The sequence below is a fragment of the Delphinapterus leucas genome, chromosome 3 (genome assembly GCF_059928025.1).
Source record: "Delphinapterus leucas isolate spDelLeu-1000000601 "Yukka" chromosome 3, BTC_Dleu_Yukka2, whole genome shotgun sequence".
Lineage (NCBI taxonomy): Eukaryota > Metazoa > Chordata > Mammalia > Artiodactyla > Monodontidae > Delphinapterus > Delphinapterus leucas.
In genome coordinates this window covers 55,140,131-55,160,079 of record NC_143131.1, presented here as the reverse complement: position 1 = coordinate 55,160,079, position 19,949 = coordinate 55,140,131, and the positions used below count along the sequence as shown (strand labels likewise).

Genomic DNA, 19,949 nt, shown 5'->3' with positions numbered 1-19,949 from the left:
ACCCGCCTGCCAATGTAGGGGACATGGGTTCAAGCCCTGATCCATGAAGATCCCAAATGTCGTGGAGCAACTAAGCCCGTGCACCACAACTCCTGAGCCTGCACACCACAACTCCTGAGCCCACGTGCCACAACTACTGAAGCCCGTGTGCCCTAGAGCCTGTGCTCTGCAACAAGAGAAGCCACCACAACGAGAAGCCCGCGCACCATAACTAGAGAAAGCCTGCACGCAGCAATGAAGACCAATGCAGCCAAAAAATAATAAATAAATAAATAAGTAAGCTCTTTCCACCTCATTGCAAGGCAATTCAGATGCTCCCTAAAGAGCTAGTCTCTTCTCCCATATAAAACCACATGAGATTCTGTTGTCAGGGTTTTATTTCACTTTCTGGCTATTACTGAATAGGTATATCTATTTATTTTTTTTTATTGTGGTAAAAGTCACATAAAATAAAACATACTATTTTAACCATGTTTAACTGTAAAGTTCAGTGGCACTAAGTACATTCACATTGTTATGCAACTCTCACCATTGTCCATCTCCTGAATTTTTCACCTTCCTAAACTGAAACTCTGTCCCCTTTAAACATTAACTCCCCATTCCCCCTCCCCATCCCCCCACCCCCTGGCCCCTGGCATCTACCAATGTACTTTCTGACTCTATGAATTTGACTATTCTAGGTACCTCGTATAAGCTGAATAGATATTTATTTTTTAAGGGATGATGGATCATGAAAAAGAAAACCAAGGTTTTATAAAACCAATGCTCATGCACCCCCTTGGAAATTCACTACCAAGTGTATATAGTGGGAGTCTCAAGAACGGAGGCGTCTCTTTAAAAAGCCGTTCCTTCAAAGTGTTGTAATCATTCTAAGCAAATCAATAAAGCAGCTCTCACTCCTGGGTTCATTTGCAGCCGGGGACAGGGAACTACCAATACGAAGGCTGCCACTGCTCCTTCGGTCCTAGGCCAGCTCTTCCTGTCTCCTATTTGCTGCCCTGTTCCTCAGAGGCAGACAGGCTGCATTTGTTGCGGGCAAATCCCCAGACTTTACCTTGACAGTAATGCATTCCATGAGTTTCACTCTCCAGTTGTAGGGGAAATGCCTCTGTTTTGATTAGGCTCCCGACAAACCAGCTCTTGCGTGCAAACTCTGCCCAGAAGGGCAGGTACATGGGGGCAGCTTGCTTACTGTGAAACCAGGGGCTGCTCACATATGGCTTGGTCCTCTATTCCCTTTTGCTTCCACAGTCCCTAGCATAGGAGGTCATAATTCAACCAGTAGTAACTTAGGACCTCGGGTACGAGGTTGTTTTAGGCTCAGGGGGATACAGGAATGAACGAAAAAGACAAGGTCCTTGCCTCAGAGCAGTTTCCTTTCTAGAAAGGGAAACAGAGAATAAACAATAATTTGTTTGAATATTAATAATAAATAGATGTGACCATTGCAAGCACTGTTAGCATCTTGGTGAAAATGAAATTGGGTGACATGACAGTGACTTGTGTTACTCTGGGTTTCAAGGGAGTCCTCTCTGGGGAGATGACAACTGAGCTCCTTGTGGCTGAGTGACAAAGGCAGAAGGAACAGAACATGCAAAGATCTTGGAGATAGAATGGGAAGAAGCATTTGTGGCCTAAGAAAAAGATCCATGAACTCCAAGCTCATCTCAGGCTGTTAGCCTAACCAGAATAGGTGCCGAGGAGACCAATTTACCACTGAGATACACAGCAGAGAGCCAACTGTGGCCCTGGAGGTCATCTCATCCAACCCCTTACTTTAAAGCTAGAGAACAAAGGCTCAAAAAGACAGAGTGATATGCCCTAAGTCACATGGCTTCAGGTGTTGCAAGCTCAGGGTCAGGGTAGGGGGTATGAGGAGGTGGTGATATTCTAAGGTAGAATAGCCTTTCTAGAACCTCTAAATCACAGCAGACTACTCCACAACAGGGAAAGAAGACCCTGAATTCTCATCGGACCTGCTTAAAAATCGATCAGGATAGGCCAGGTGATGTTGCCATAACAAGTAACTCCAAAATCTTAGTGACTTTAAAGCAACACAAGTTGTTATCATGGGTCAGCAGAAAGGGTCTTTTTATCATAGTCAAGTCAACATCCTGAGCATTCCCCAGAGGGAAGGGAGAGTTCTGGAAGGTGTTGCATAGGCAAAGAGATATTCCAACTCAGAGGTGATGACTGTCACTCTGCTCACAACTCATTTGCCAGGTCTACTCAAATGGTCCCTCCCAACCAACAGGCGGCTAGGATATGCAGCCTACACATGTACCCAGAGAAGAGCTAGATATATTTGGCAAATTGTACTTATGACTCTACACCTTGTTCTTCTAAACTCTACAGGCTGCACCAGCAAATAGAAAAATCCTCAGGACCAAAACAACAGACCTTTCATTTTCCATCCTAGAAAAGCTGAGGCACTACCAGGAATAAAGTAACCAGAGAATGTGAGGAAGAGAGAAATACCCAACAAGCAATCACTGATTCTTACCATCAACAGTAGGAGAGAGGGGAGAGGAAGGTTGGCTGAGGAGGAAGAATGGCATGCTGAAAGCTGACAGTTGGGCTTCCCTGGTGGCACAGTGGTTAAAGAATTCGCCTGCCAATGCAGGGGACACGGGTTCAATCCCTGGCCCAGGAAGATTCCACATGCCGCAGGACAGCTAAGCCCGTGCGCCACAACTACTGAGCCTGTGCTCTAGAGCCCACGAGCCATAACTACTGAAGCCCACATGCCACAATTACTGAAGCCCGTGCACCTAGAGCACGTGCTCCACAAGAGAAGCCCCTGTTCGCCGCAACTAGAGAAAGCCCACGCGCAGCAACGAAGACCCACTGCAGCCAAAAATAAATAAAATAAATAAATTTATTATTAAAAAAAAAAAAAGAAAGATGACGGTCAGCTCCCTGGGCAATCTGGGCTTTGGACGCTGGATCTAAGAGGTCCTATCCTATCAGGAATAGGAACCCGAAAGTATATCTTAATACCTAGTTAGTCAGAAGTCTTAATGTTATTTCAGAAGACAGCTTCAATGGTGAACTGGCTCCAGAAAGAGTCTTGGCTCTGACACAGAATCTGCTCATTTCAAACCTTGTAGAGCTGTTCTCTAAGGCCATCTAAACAGGTAAACTCAGTCCTACATATCCCCTAGGACAGTGAATACCAAAATAAGACCCACCCACATGCTCAGACCAACTAGATCTTGCCTTTGAACTAGGTGTATACAGATTTACTGCCTGCCTGGACCTCAGGCATCTGCGGCTCACCTAAAGTTTTCATCTGCTGCCTCGCCGGGCCTTAGTGAACTCGTGCATCCTGGTGACTCTTGTACTATTGCTGCACCTGGCGTAAGACACAGAAAACTACCACCAACATACACGCACCCCCACACGCTCTCAAGTGAGAGCTCACCCTATCTAATCGAAACACAGTGTGAACACTGAGGAACAGAATTATCTTCTGTTCTCTTTTGCCCCAGCATAAACCATGGCAGGGGTTTAGTGCTCTGTTCCCAAAGGCCACAGTGAGAGATGAGTCTGAAAATTCAGTCAAAGGACTCAGCACTTCAAAGAAACCACACAATAGAGCTCTAGTCACATGAACCCCAAGAATGCGTTTGTTATTTTTAAATCTTCAAAATCTGCCTGCTTTTTCCACATACATCACTCTTTTAGAATCCTCTTTACCAAAGCCCCCGTGCCAAAAGGAGAAGCATTCCAAAATCACATAGACTTAATGGCTACAGAATTCTTCACCACTTTTCCATGGAAATTGTGCAAAAAGCTGGCTTTACAGCAGGATGTCAAAATGGCCTCAGCCTGCCGACCTCTCCGTATGAAACACTGGAATCCTTCTTAAGGAAATTCCATCCAATGACCTTTTTCGGCACGTAATTAGAGTGTGAGGTTTCCTTAAGCCCTGTGCTAAGATGTTTCTGATATAAATCCACTGGCGATCTGAAATCTCCTGTGATTACTGGAGATTGCTGTGCCACTTCTCAGAGTTCAAAAGCCAAGCAGACAAATACCACTGGGCTTTGGGGACACACAGCACCGACGTGTTTGCCAAACTAAAATGCTTTCTCATTAGAACTACATGAAATCTGCAATTTCTGGTCTGCTGAGGCTTTTGAGAGAATTCCTATACATATTCTTCACCTCACAATGAATCTGCAGGAGTTCACAGACACACACCCCCACCCCCCATCCCCATCTGGCTCAACTTTGTCAAGGCTTGTTTTAATCATATTAAAATGTCACATCTGGGGGATAAACTTTTTCATGGGGCCGCACATATGGCCTTTACGAGGGACTTTTAATGCTGATTCATGAGCTGTCTCCTGTTTGAGTTGAGGTTCTGGTTCGGTTCGTAGCCAGTGGTTATCTCTCCCACCACCCCTCTCCTTTTCCCTCCCTCTACCTCGCCTCTTCATCATCACCTTCACCATTGGTACTTGGTCTGAACTTTCACCAGTTCCACAGCTGGGGAGGAAATTCTCCCTCATCACCTACTGTGCAGCTCACCTCCTCCACTGAGTCGTCCAAGAGCATTGGTTTCACCAGCTGAGAAGTAATTTTTCAGGGGTGGTACGCCCTTCCTCCTGCAAACAGCCAACCAACACTCTCTCTTTAAAAGGTCAACCGCCCCCAAAATATCCCTACTCAGCGTCACCTTCCCAGGTTAGGCTGAGAAATGTGAAAGTGGGCAGCAATGGGTTACTGGTAATGACTATGAGGACATTATCACCATTGTGGTCGCGGCTAACATTTTTGAGGGCTTACTCTATGTCAGGCACTAACCTATTCCTCTTCCTATATCATCTCATTCAATCCTAAAATCAAATGAATGAGGGGGCAACTCATTAGCTCATTTTAGAGTCTCAAGGAAAGTAAATAACTCGCTCAAGGCCTTGTGTCCACTTAGTGATAGAGCCAGGATAGATCTTGGACATTCTGACTCTGGAACTCATTCTCTTATCAGGAGTCTTTCTAAGTGATACACAGAAAAACACAAAAGGTTCCCCAGAAAAGGATGCTCTCATCACCTGTGACCTACCAATTTTCTGCTCTCTCCTTCTTTCCTGCTGAGGAACAAAAGAACCCATCCACCCTGCAGAACCATACAGATCTTGGTGATGGAGAAGGCAGCCCAGCCTCGTGCCCAGCACAGACCTCACTTCCACTCACAGCCTGGTCATCTGCCAGGCTATGTGAAAAGGAGGCAGACACAGCCACAGCTTTCACAGTCTCGGGCTCCTCTGGGACCTGCAGGGTCTCCATTTACATCTATATAATGGATGTAACTGAAGGAAAGACCAGCCAACGGTTCCTGTTAGACCAGGATGAAAACCAAAGTTTCCTCTCCGAGGCCAGCTCCACCTCAATTCCCAGATGGCCACTAAATGGATCCAAGACCAAGTCCTCGCTCCAACACTGGCAGAGTGAAGATGTGTGATCTGGTGTTAGTAACCCGATCTCTCTGAGACAGTTCCATTGCAATGGGGCTGCTGTAGGCCTGCAATGAGCGTAGGGGTGGAGCCCGCTTCACAGGCCCAGCACATGTTGCTTCTCTCTCTGGAGATCGGTGGTCTGCCCTCCCGTCCGGGCTTTAGTGAGTTACACTTAAGGATCTCCAAATCCCACAAGCTCCTCCACTCCTGACTGATCCTGATTCTGTGACCTCTGACTTTCTCTCTGCTCCCAGTTTTGTTTATAACCTCACCCCTGCCTGACCTCTACTTTGCCTCTCTCATTCCTGGCACTGCGTCCTCATTCCCTGATTGCCTCCTGCCCTTGGCTCAGCCTTGCCAGCCCCCCACGTGGGTATGGGGCTCCTCTGGAGACAAGGGTGAGGACCACCAAGTATTTGAGGAGCCCACACATGGAAGGTCCAAGGCAAAATTACTAAGTAGGTGATCTGTTTCAACATGCCCACCAAATGTGCCTGGTCTGTTCCACTCCTGGTTTATCTCCTGGACAAATCCTGGTGCTGGTTCCTTCGCTCTCAGACTCAGGTTTTGAGTACTATTTTATGACCCACATACCTGAGCACAAATTCTTGCTGAGCTACTCCAAACTCACTGCCATCCTCTCCTTCGGCCAGTTTTTGGCTTTATTCTCATTAGACCTCTCCACAGGACCTGCTCCCGCCAAGCAGAAGCACTGTCAGCCCCTGTACGGCCACTGACCTTCAGCAAGTTCCTTCATCTCTCAGGACGTCAGGTTCAACTACAAATTTCAGAGGCTCTCTAAATCCCTTTCCCTAAAATACTCGGCTTTCAGACATGAGAAAATGAAGGCTCATTTGACAGCAGCAGGGCCAGGCAGCCACAACATTTTTTTTAACCTTGGCGGGAGTTATTTTTGAGTCCACAGTACCTTTAAAAAAAACCTGCCACTTCATTTCATATAGCATCACCTTGACCTGTGCTTTGGGATGACTGTCTATCTCTGGTCCCTGGAGCAGCCCCTGCAGTGTGGAATAACAAGTGTCCTCACATCCCTCCAGACCATGCCAAAGGCTCATCAGGATCCGGAATGATGCAGCGATAAAAACTTATGAAAGCTAAAGTTGCTACAAGTGAGAGAACATTTATGAATGAGATTTTTCTCACTGTACTAACATCAGGAAGTGAATCATTCAACCTCCCACTCACCAGAAATTCCTCTCTTTAGATCTGCAGGATTCACCATCCAACAGCTTTTACATCCAGTTGGGGAACAGGAAAGCGGGTCCCCCTATGGTGGGTGTTAAAATATACAGGCTCTGGCAGCGTGAAGAACCTCCTGTTTCTTAAGAAGGATCTGAGACAGAGGAGGAAGTGCATGGACACGACATGCAGGTTTTTATACACTGCCCTAGTGTATAAGTCAAACTCAATTTACAAATGATGACACAAATGCTAATATCCATTTCCATATAAAGCCACAAACCCCTTTTTTGTTTTTTAAGAGTTTATGCCGCTAACCACTACAGGCAAGAGGACAGGAACTGAGAAAAATAAAACATCATGAGGGGCTTCCCTGGTGGTGCAGTGGTTAAGAATCTACCTGCCAACGCAGGGGACACAAGTTCAAGCCCTGATCCAGGAAAAGCCCACATGCCGCAGAGCAACTAAGCCTGTGGGCCACAACTACTGAGCCCATGTGCCACAATTACTGAAGCCCACACACCTAGAGCCCATACTCCACAAGAGAAGCCACTGCAATGAGAAGCCTGCGCACCACAACGAAGAGTAGCCCCCACTCGCTGCAACTAGAGAAAGCCTGCATGCAGCAATGAAGACCCAACACAGCCAAAAGTAAATAAATAAAATAAATTTTTTTAAAAAATCATGAAAGTTACAGATGCTTTAGGAACCTCCCAAGTCCTGTTTGTAAGAGTTACATGTATTCTTTGCTCAAAGGCAAATAGGTCTTGGCCCCCACCTAGCCACTTCCAGGAATTGCTTTCCTTCATGTTTTACTCTTCATTCCTGGCAGTGGACCTCAAAGGACACATGAACCCCCTAAAACAGTATCCACATCCTTGCATTTATGTTTGTGCACTCCTTTAGGAAGGAAACTTGTAAATTTCATTAAACACCAAAGGATTTTGAAACTCAACGAAGGTCAAGGACACAATTTGAATAAGAGGTCCTCAACCATTTTTCAGGGCAAAGAAGTAGATCAAATGGAGCCCACATGGATGTCTCTAGATTCTATGGACTATTTACACCAGGAAGAACTTGAAACAGATGTCTGCAATTTGTATCCTCGATGCTCAATCAGGACCCTAACTATGTTATATTCAAATTATCTGGTTACAACTCAAAAAAAGTATTTATTGGACAACTACTGTGCCATGATTGTTCTAAGCATTAGTGATAGAATTGGCTTGCACCACTACAACTGTGTGGCCAGTTAAACTACTGAAGTTCTTCTGTACTGCCCCAGCCAATGTCCCCTCCATCTGGAAACCCTGGAGTTCTCCCAAATCTCTCAGCTAAAGGGTGAACACCTGGAAGTGCAGAGGGCCTCCAGGACCCTACTCAGCACTACAGTCAGTGTCCTTATAGATTGGTTGGTCCCAGGGTCATGGCATCTATTAACGTTTTGAATACCACCCCTGGATATAATCCTGAGCAAAAATTAGACTGGTCCTTACCCTCTTTTTGCTTACGGTCTGTATTAATCAGAGTAGTTAATGGAAGCTGCTCTGAGAAACAACCTCCAAATCTCAATTACTTAATACAACAAAATCTAGTTCTCACAGTCACATACAGGCTGGCAGTATACCTGTCAGGACCCAGGCTTTGACATGGATTATGTCGCTTCCATGATATTCCATTGGCCAAAACCCAATCACATAGCCAATCTAACTGCAAGGAAAGCTAGGCCCTTCGCCACCTGTTAGAAGGGAAATTTAGTTACCATCTTGTTTCTCCTGAGGGCATTCTGCAAATAAATAGGAAAGAGGATTAAATTCTTTGAGGTCCTTGAAAAGGAGTATTCTATAAATTCAAACCTATGATTATATAAACCTACAATATCAGTAAGTGAACTAAATAGACTATTTGATGCAAACTTGTTTTGCTAGATGAAAGATTTGTCTCCCAAGAAGGGATTATCTACAAATAATACCCACTGAGAATTGAAGTTGGAGGTTGGGTTTTGTTTTTTGGGTTGCTTGTTTTGTTTTTACTGATTTATGCCCACATGAGCCTGAACATGAAAGTTTTAACCTGAGATCCAATACCTAAATATTTAGAAAGGTTTTATAGCAAATTGAGGATTAAACATCAATACATCATTTAGGAGAAAGCAGACGTCACTATTTTAAACCCAGGGCTGAGTTAGCGTAATCTCCTCTCTTTCTCCATACAGCATATCCAGCACCTGGACCACTTAGCACGTGTTCCAACAGCCTCCAGAATCTGGAAATATCCAAAAGCAATGCTGCTGCAGAAAGGAAATTAGGAGAGCTGATGCCATCCACCAGGAAATTGAGTATTTAGGATAATGTGCTTTTCCAGCTTAAAGAACTCTGTGAACTACATCTTTCTCACTCTGTTAATGACAGGAAGTGAATCATTCCCTGCTTCAGTAAGCCAGCGAGGTTCCATTTTCCAATGTTAGGGAGTTAGCCTGCAGCAGGCTTGCTCTCTCCTCAGGGGAGCACTGGAAAGGCCCCCTAACACTCAGAATTTCATAACAGGCCTGGACCAGATAGGGAAGGTTGGTACAACTCAGCACATGAGGAACAAATATCCACTGCGCTGGGAATTAAAAAATGTAGTGTCCCTTCTTTGTCATGCTCCACAGAACAGTAAACCATCAGAGATTTGTGCACGTGTGGTTTTTGTTTGCCCCCTGTCCCTCTCCGCCTTGCACAGACAGAATGAGCTTAAATATACGGACATCAATAAAGATGCCTAGTAAAATGATAGCTTGCCAGCCTAAAATCCAGCAAACAACATTACAATATTAAAAGTGGATTCTAATGAGTATGAGTCAACACATTTTGTAATCTTTTTCCCTGCAGCACCCCAAAGCACCCCTTTCACCAGGGAAGCCTGAGCAGGTCTTAAATGTTTGGGAAGAAAAACATTAGGGAGCAATTAAAAGAAGGGAAAGATCATTGGTTAGCACCTAAATATGCCGAAGTCTCTTCTAAGTGCTCCATGGGATTCATCTCATGTAATCTGAACAAATCAGGCCCAGGGTTGGTCCAGCCCTACACATTCATGATTTCTTTCCTCCCAGTGCCTTCTGCTTCTCAGAAGCAGCCCTCACTTGGTGTCACTGATTTTAAGCAGGGATACTTAATTACAGGCAAAAATGCAAACCCACAAAACAGGAAAGGGCATGGTCACCCTTGTATAGAGAAAGAACCTTGGCGGGATGACCTGGGAAAACAGGACTTCCTCATCCACAGCGAAAGCCTGTCCCCAAGCCAGCGCTCAGCACATATTTCGGATGGAACACTGCATCCTAAATGGGCAGTGTGGAGAGAAAAACAAGGAGGACAAGATGAAGGGCAGGCCTTCTAGGTGAGGAGGAACTGCACAAAAGCACACAATCACCCAGAACAAATGCAAAGGAACAGCAAACTGATTCTTCAGTAGTACTGACTAGGAAAGAAGAGTGGGCCAATTACATATAAACAGAGGGAAGGAGGGAGGGAGGGAGGAGAGAGAGGAGAGAAAGGGAACAGAGAGAAAGTGGAAGGGTAAGAAAGACCCCTAGGGCAGCTTATGCTTTACTTCGAGTGACAGGATCCTTATTCTTCTCTCCAAAGTATAAGCACTTTGATGGCTGAGCCTGAACGTGAAAGTGGATTTTATTCTTTTCCTTTACACTAACTACCTGCCCCCACCCTCACCTGCATACACACACACAGAACAGAAAGTTTGGTAATTTTCAGGCTGAGGGTTTGAAATGGTCAGACTCCCTCGAACCACAGGTTCAAATTTTAGCAGAATACTTACAGCCCTCCTCCTTCAATGGTTGATGATTTGGAGGTGGGGAGGGGGTTATTCACTTTCCTCTTCAAGGTCCAAGTCAACAAATTTCCAGTGTGTACCAAGATTCTCTATTATTTATCAGGGTTGGTAGGACAAAGATGGGTGTGATATCACAAGGGTAAAAGAGGAAAAGATCTAAAGTGCACAATGGGGGAAACATTTTAGCAAATTAATAACTCAGATCTCTTATTACCCATCTTTGTGAGGAATAATCTTCTGTTAACTTAGGCGAGTATTAGATGAACATCTTGATTCCAAGGACCAGGAGAAGAATATGTTGATTAGAAATGAGTCCCAACTTAGAGACACCAGAAGCAGGAAAATCAAACATATTCATATTTGCTCCTGACCATCCATGATTTTAATCGAAGTGTTATATCTTTGGTAAAACAAATGATTAACTGTGACTGTAAGATGGAAACGGGTCATTGTTAGTGGTTCCAGAGCCCATTAGTGCTCCAGACCATTGGCTCTGGAACAAGACAGCCTGGGTTCTCTACCTGCTTAATCACTGATTAAATGGTGTGATCTTGGGCAAGTTACTTAACCTCTCTGTGCTTCAGCATTCTTGTCTGTAAATTGGGGAAACAACAGTACCAAGATCATTGAGTTGTTGAAATAATTCAAAGAAATTACTTAATACATGTACAGCAATGAGGAACAAGGCCTGGCACAAAGTATAAACTTGAAACTAATAACTTTCATGATGTCGAACATACCTGTAATGGGATAGAGCAGTGGTTTTTGAGGAACAGAGAGGACAAAGGGGCACCATCATCTACCCTGTTGTTTAAGAGTGAGGGTCACTACCCAAAGTAAGAGTCAGGACAAGGGGTATGTGTTGCCTATGGAAATGGTATGAAGGTTTTAAAAAAAAGTTAACTGAAACATAGGCATTGGTTAGTTTAGTATTTGACCACAAATGTTCACCATATGTAGACATATAGCTGAAAGATGTTATTTCATTTTCAACAAAACTTACCTTGCAGGCCCTACTAGCTAAATGAGAGCTGCAAATATAAAGAAAACCATGATCCTCACAGTTTAGGGGCACACAGCCTAAAAAGAAAAGCTGTATTACAATGTAATGCTACAGCACTGTGTCAAGGCATGTACAAAGTGCTAAAGGGGCACAGAAGACGAAATTATTGATTCTCTCTGGGGAACTCAGGAGGAATATGTGTGCTGAGTTTCGAAAGATATACGTTAGTTCTTTACGGGGTAGAAAGTCCTCTAGGGACAAATTGGTTCAAGACTATGAAGAGCCTTATATGATATTCTGAAGAGAATGGATTTTATCCCGTACTAAACTCATCAAGAGATTACTCAGTGAAGTGGTGTGACGTGTGTCTGTGTTTCAGAAAGATACCTCCAGTGGCAGTGTGGAGGATGGGTCTGGGGCAGGAGAGAGACAGAGGAAGAAAAGGCAGACTACTGAAACAGCCGAAGCATGAAAGGATGAAAGCCTGAACCAGGACAGAGTCATTAAGGATGGAGAGCTGGAGACAGCTGGACAGGAGAAGTAGAAATAGCAGGACGTGTTATCCTGAGATGTTAGGAGTCCAAAGTCAAAATAATCCCAGGGACTCCATCTTGCACTATTGGCTGGATGGTGGTGTCCAATTCAAAAGACTGTAGAATAGAAACAAATGTCCTTATTTTGGCTTTGGTGGGCATGGGGCACATACAAAGGTATTGGGACATACTGAGTTTGAGAAGCCTCTAGGTGATTAAATGAAGGTGTCCATAGGTAGTTGAGATCAAGTCCTGGAGTTCAGGCAAAAGACAAAACACAGACCTAAACATCAGTGACATTCAGACTATCTTTAAAGACAGAGTCAAGGAGAGCATGTAAATTGAGGGGAAGGTCAAGGACGGAGTCCATGGGCACACAGAGGGAAGGGCAGCTGACTGAGCAGTCAGAGAGATAGGAATGTGGTTGGAGCCCCTGGTCGTGGAAGAACTCAGGTTTTAACTTTAGGACCTCCGGTGAAATTTCGACTCCCCAAGATTCTCTTTCTCACCACATACATCAATTAGGAGGGTGTCTGCCTCTGATCTCACGATGAACAGCTAAGTAAACATCTGTGAAGAATACAGAGCCTGGGAGCTGGCACTGGAAACATCACGGATGTATGATGGGGATACCACTTTCTGTCTCGCTACCCTTTTGACAGCGTGGACTCTGGCACAAGACTACTCACGTTCTTTGTACGACCTGTCACTGCTGAAGGATTAGCCTTTTCACCTCTACTGCTTCTCGAGAGGCGCCACCCCACTTTTGGCTCTGTGCCAGATCATGCTGGCTCCACATAGCATTCTCAGCATTCCACATTGCTAAGTATGAGGCTTCAGTTGCTCCACGAGCTTTTACAATCTCCTAAAAGAATCTTACTTCAAATGCACCCTCATGGTCTGAGTACTTGCAAAAGATGAAGGACAGCTATATATTTACCTGTTTTAGAGATGTGTGATCACTGGAGTCAAATGAACATGGATTATCATTTTATCTCTGCCCCTTGCTAGCCACAGGACATCACACACTTTACTTAAGCATTATGGTTGCCAGTTTCCTCATCTGAAAAATAGGGATGATCTTTTAATTGGATGCTATTGGGTACCAACCCTATATCCATTCTTCCTTCTTAACAAGACCGCAATTTTGCCAGGTGTCCACCTCTTCTCTTGCAGGCATGAGCTTTGGGGCAGCTAATCCCACCCTTAACTCCAGGAGTGGACTTGATTGATCCAAGAATAATTATATTCGCTTTTCCAATGACTGATTCAGAAACAGGCAAAATTCTGAACACTAAAGTGTAATAGAAAATCTGCAGCAGACATTTGGGGAAATTGCTCTCACTTTTAAGAGACAGCCAAGTGAAGAGATTATCTCATTCTGGACTTTGCTGTGTTTGGCTGGGATGTCTGAAACTACTGCCACCATCTTGCTTCTAGCTTGAGAGTGAGGCCAATGTAGGGATGGCAGATGAGAGAGAAAGAATAAGCTTGCACTTGACATTTTCGATCATCGAATCAACCAACTCTGCAGACGGCTCTAATTCTGGACTTCCTGTCATGTGAGAGAATGAATTTTCTCATCATTTAAGCTGGCTTGCTTTGGGATTTCAAATATTGTAATGGACAACGTAGTGGTATCCACTTCCTAGGACTATAGTGAAAATTAAATGAAACCTGTGAAGTGCTTGGAATGTAGGAAGTACTCAAGTAGCTATTGCTACTACTGTATGGCTCCATTACTTCCATTTCAACACACCTTCCACATCAGTTACTCTTTGCAGGAAAGTTTCACCTTGTATGGTTCACCTTGGGAAAATATCACTTGGATTCTACATATTATTTTGTTCTACAGTCTTGCAGTTGGTGAACCATTATATCCATAAATTGAGTACTCCCCATATCATGAGTAATTGGGCTGAGTGCATTTCCTGAGCTATCTCATTGAGTCCTTAGAATAATCCTGGGTCAAGTGCTCACTTTTAATACCCCATTTTGCGGATGATAAAACTATGTCTAGAGAAATGGACCTGAATCTAGGCTTATACCTCCAAGCCTAATATTACACTGCTTTGCTCTTGAATGCTGAAAAGATCTATTTCATAGACACCTGTAAAGGAACAGATGTCTCCTGCAGCTCAGCCATGTCTAAAATCTTTTGCAAACGGGTACTTCTGTCTGTGATGCTCCAGGTGGGGCCAGCCGAGGTACAGAGAATTGAAGCTACTTAGATTTAACAAAAGGGTCAAGAAAGCATTCTGCAAAAGGGTGAGGAGAAATGCAAATGTTGAGACGTATGTGACTGAGCTGTGCAGATTAAACTGAATGGTGAGCTCACTGGAAAGGAGCGTAAGCTCTGAGAACACTGTGAAGATCAGAGAAGGCCAGGGAGTAAGTTCCCTGTGTCAGGCAAAAAACATACTTATTCTAATTTAGCCTAAATAGAGTTATCAATAATGAGCAGACATGTGGTCATTTCTAATCTAAAATATATGTTATACATGCAGCATGTGTGTAGTCATACAAAGACAACTGGAAAGAAACATAGCAATGTTTTGCAGAGATTTCTCTGGAAGGTGAAATTATGGATAATTTTATTTATCTTCTTTGGGTTTTTTCCATATTTTCCAAATTCCCTAACCAAAATTATTATATATGTATTAATTATATAATTAGAAAAATAATTTCATAAATATTTATCTGTGTATGTATGCACACTCACACATGTACACTTTATATTAACCATACTTAACCATACTTCTACTGGGTCAGCCCACAGAGCCAGGACGGGAGATGGCACCCTGGGAGCAGCAGAGGAGACAATGTGCTCTCAGACAACAGCTCCCAGGGGCTCTTCACTCGGTCTGTGAAAGAGCTAGGAAGTGAGTGTGACCAACGAACCACTGCTCAGAGGGAGAGAAAGGAAGGATTCTCTGAAAATTCAATAGCGTTGGAAAGGGACAAAATAACGTTCAAGACACACATTGTTCTTGATATTAGAAAATACCTAACCAGTGTATTCAGTCCTTTTCTTATGTTTAGGAACAGGGAAGTAAGGCAGGCGTGGAGGAAGGAAGGCAGGCAGGGAGGAAAGGAGAAAAAAAGACCACCACCACCACCAACAAAAAAGGTTTCTCTTCCTTAAAATCAATGTCAGAGTGAAAAAAGAAATTACCTTAACAGCCAGCTCCAGAATTCTCTTTAGGAAACCGTTTCATAATGAAAACATCTTAATAAGGTAGAGCGTAAGGCTGTGAGAACAGGAATTAGCAGGAGACAAGGCTATAACAGCTATGACATGAACAATGTGGACTTTTAAGAAAAAGCGCATCCAATGTTGAACTGAGAATATATGTTTTTCTGAGAAGTGAAGACACAAATTCCCCTCTGAATCCCTCAGAGCCCTTGGTAAAAACTAAACATACACACAGGGGCCCAGAGAAATAGGGTTAGTTTTATGGAAATCAGGACTAAATTCTACATTGGGGTTGACATGGGAGTAGAACCCAGGCAGCCAAGGATGAGGCCCTCCATGGACTGAATTTATTTAGAATACGTAGGAGCCCAAGTCCAGGAGTAACATCCATGGTAATCATTAGGCCCCAAGTCTTACTGCGTTCTGGCACGGGTGAACTAGTTTAATCATCACAACCACCCTGCGAAGTGGGAACCATTCTTATTTCTACGTTCGGCTGAGGAAGGTGAGGCACAAATGTTATGTCCTCCACAGCCCATGCTCCTAATCAAGACGCTGAACCGCCCCTCCCAAAAAAGGATACATCGTCCCCAAGAACTCACAAGATGCGGTTGGACTTTCCTCACATTTTTGGATGGTGGTGAGTTTCTTGTTTATTCATATCTGAAGTGGCAGGAGGGGCCCAACAGACGTTTGGGTCAAAGGGATATAACGTAATAATGCTTTGTAATCAGACACCCCAGTTTTGCTTTCTAACTTCTATCTCTGTGACCTTGGAAAAGTTATTTATCTTCTCTGACCTTCGATTTTCTCTTCAATAAAGTAGTGGGCTACTAAGAAGACCCACCTCGTAAGGTCATCTAAGTAATAAATCAACTGATGAACATGGAGCACAGGGCCCAGCACATAAGTGCCCAATAAATGGAGCCTTTTATTTGTTCTCTGCAGTTAAAATATATACTGATGCTGAGAATACAAGCTGACAGCTGGCAGCCAGCAAACCTGCTAAGGCTCTATCAGGTGCACCTTCTGTAAATGGAAAACATCTGGTTCACTTCATATAGGCCACTAGGGTTTCAGTCAAATAAAATAAATATAGGCCTGAAGAAAATTTAGGGAAAATATGCATTTAAAAGGTCACTTTAATGCATGATTGTGTGAACTGAATATTAAAATGGGAAATAAAATGTTCCTGCCACTGTCTGAATATACTGTGATTAGTTGTAATCTGCAATTGACACAATACTGTTTTTCCAAGGATTAAAGTTTCTCATTCCAAGTTCAACACATATGTTGAAGTTTTGCTTTCTTTCTCCCACCAGGATTTTTATAGAGGAGCCTGAATTAAGATTAAATAAACATATAACAAACCCATATCACATTTTTAGTTGGAAAAAAAAAAAAAAAAATGAGAGCCTGAATCAGTCAACCCACCTCTCTCCTTCCAGCTGGGCCATAAATGTCAGTTGTTCTACTTAAACAGAAACAGAGGGCCTGTCTCATGTCTCTATGGGAGCCAAGTAAGATGAGAAACCAGAGAAAAGAGACGATTGTTTCAAAAACTGCAATGCTGGGTGTACTTGGAGTTCTCAAAAAGCAATAATTGCTGAACATCAAATTTTGTGCTATCAAAGGACTCCTGTTCAAGAGTTAAACCTCATCCCATCCCACAACAGGGCTTTGATGACATGTGATGTGAACAGAAAAGTTTCTATACAATTTCTTTCTTAAAATGTTCTAGGGAAAATACCAAAGCTGGTAAAAGAGAATCACTTAGTGAAAGGGGGAATGATGAACTGTTGCAGCTTTCAAAAATCATTGAAATGCATCCCGCATAGTGAGCTAAGTTGTGGAGTCACGTGCATTCGTGCTGATATGCACCTGAAACACTAAGGATAACAAGTGTAAAACTGAATCCATAAATTTATATCCAGAAAATAATTTTCCTTTAAAAAATTGCGTATTTAATGCGTCTTAAATGAAGAAGAGCTTTTGTTTAAAAAAAGAAGAAAGAAAGAAAAGAAATTTCATGATTTTCAGAATTCTAAATGGCTTAGATTGAACTTTTTATCCTCTGGAAACAAAATCAGAGCGCTCATATGAGACATAAGAAGGTCTCACTCATGCTTTCCCAACTTGTCCAGAACAGATACAAGCTAACCTGTAACAGCAGTGCCCTAGCAACTTCTTTGTCAGCTTACTTCAGCCTGTGCCTTAGAATTGGACAATCTCAGGTGCCATTTCAAGGGAAGAGTTTTCCCACAATTGAAGGAAAATAAAGCTGCTAATGATGTCTGATAAACTCCTCACCCCAACACCCCCATGCCCCCTACTCCTATTAAGAAGCCAATGCTCTGTCTGTGACCGTCCCTTTGTCAGGCATCACACTGAGAAGGTCACACTCAGGACGGGAGACACAGTTCTCAGAATATTCCGTAATCCCCTGCTGGGGGAGGCAAAATCCTTGGAACAAGAAATCTAAAGGAACAAAAATCACGTTGAAAGTGTTTTGAAACAGTGAATTTTGTGTATGTCAAACAGAGGATCATTTGATTTCATTTTGTTTTATAAAATGCTTGTGGGCAGAATGGTCTGATGTGCCACTTCTGTGGGTGTTCCCAGCAAGTTCACCCAGTATGAAATTCTACCCCAGGAACTCTTCCCCTTCAAAAAGAACACATTGTCCATCTCTACCTCCTTTGGTGTGTGCAGAGGTTAATAATTCAGCAGCAGATGTTCCTTCACCAGAGGGAGAGGGTATCCTGAGGGTATGAAAAGATTCACCTGCCAAAGATCACTTCCCATCAAGCTTTTCAATTAGAATCAATTGTTTGAAGACAGGCATGGGATGTCAAATGGGTATATCTGGGTGGACGGCTGGGGCCAGGGTGAAAGGGACCCAGCTGCAAAGATGTAGAGCAGAAACCTGCTTGGGCTTCACAATGGGGCTGTCCAAGACCCTCAGGGGTGGGATGAATAGAGAACCTAAAGACTCATATTTCTTACTTCTGAATTATTTTTCTCCAGAAAGCCCAACCAACACCAGGACACAAGAGTGGACCGGAGCATGTACCTGCAACTGTTCTCACGTTACAATGAAAACATAATAGATTTAGGGAATCACAGCCCCCTCACAGAATACACCAGAACAACCTTAGAATCACAGATGTGCAACAGCATATTCAAAGACTGTTAGGATATTTAAGGATCCAGTTCAGGAGTTCTTAACATTTGGGAAGCCATGGACCACTTCAGGGAATATGACCAAAGTAATGAGCCTTCCCCAGAAAAATGCCCATTTGCACAAAGATATAACACACTGCAAACTATTTTGGAGGGTTCACAAGATCTCTAAGGCCCTCCGGATCATGAGCAAAAAACATCTAACCCAGCCACTTCTCACTTTTCCTACCCCATTATAAAATCAGAAAGCAGGGGGCCCAGTGGGTAAAATAATATCTCTAGTTTTGAAGAGCCAAAGTTGCAGCCGAGCCAAAGCTAGTTCCATTTCCCTCGACTCTTAAAGCAAAATTTTTTCCACTGCTTTGTAAATCATTTTAAGAATTTTTTATCCTTTTTGTTTATTTATATCTCAGTTCCAAGATACATAAAAATCAGTGTCTTCTGCTGCCACTCAACTCTAAAGGGGCCACAGGAAATGTAAAAGGTCTAGACAATTAAACAAGAGCATCCTTGTTTTATATGCAGATCGATTTTTTTTTTAATTTTTTTGATTCTGGGAAAAGAACGTTCTGATTAGAGCTACCTAGATACTCTTAAAGTGAGTGTCCCATTTATCCCTGTCCGGCCCCTCTTGGGTGTGACCTTCCATACTCAAACCATCCACCACATGCCCTACTGGCTGGACATCTTTTTGAAGCAGTTTCATCTTATTCTCATCAGTGTTCAGCTGAGAACTCTGTCCCCTTTTCCCTCTCTCTATTCAGAACATGGGCTGTCGTTCTTTCCAAATCAATGGCAAATGTTCCAAGTTGTCATGGGGCCAAACTCCCCGCTTGCCCCTGACTAATAAATCTTCTTGAAATCCAGGCCCGAAGTGTAAGCTATTTTATTGTGAAGGGCCTCTTTACACAATGAAGCAGGGATTTGGGTGGGCTCTCATAGAACTTCAGAGCATGTAATAATATATCTTATCACTTGGCTAGGGGTGCTAATTGAAAATTACTCTGTACCAATATTTTTTGGATCCCTTTCTTCCTTCACTCTGCAAGAGCAAGGACTAGTCCTTAGAGAGGCAAAGATTCTAGGAAAAAGTAGAACACCGGTTGCATAAAAAAATTTTTAACCAAGTATGTAGAATGCTAATCTTTCCAAGATTGGTCATTATCTGGGGGTGATATAGTCATTGCTTAATGGGAGAGGCAACATGGAACAAAAATGCAGGTCCTTGGGGCACTGGCTGGGCCCGTCCCAAGGAGGGGAGGCCCTGATGCCAGGTCAGATCATTCCAGGCCATCAAAGGTGACCATCCTAAGCCTTTGCTGTGACTTCCAAGCTATGTGTTTATTTCATCTGCCCTCTCCCCCAAAGGCTTTTCACAGCCCAGAGAGTACACACAGCAAAGCCACCTTTGGGGGGGCTCCTTAAGAACCATGTGTTAAACCCCGAAGTCTGATTTGGCTTCCAAGGGTCATTTGAATGCAGGAAGCTGCAGGAAATGCACCTATCCTTACTACCCCAGAGCAGCCTGAAGCCCAGAA

At 43.5% G+C, this 19,949-nt stretch overlaps 1 long non-coding RNA gene across 7 annotated transcripts in view; it reads right to left on the bottom strand.

Moving 5' to 3' along the window:
- Positions 1 to 665: 665 nt before the first annotated feature.
- LOC111186013 (uncharacterized) overlaps positions 666 to 19,949 on the bottom strand; it is a 108,821-nt gene continuing 89,537 nt past the window's right edge. For all 7 annotated transcript variants that reach the window (XR_016392655.1, XR_016392656.1, XR_016392657.1 and 4 more), the window contains one exon: positions 666 to 19,949. This exon is cut by the window's right edge. This is a non-coding gene — a long non-coding RNA (uncharacterized LOC111186013).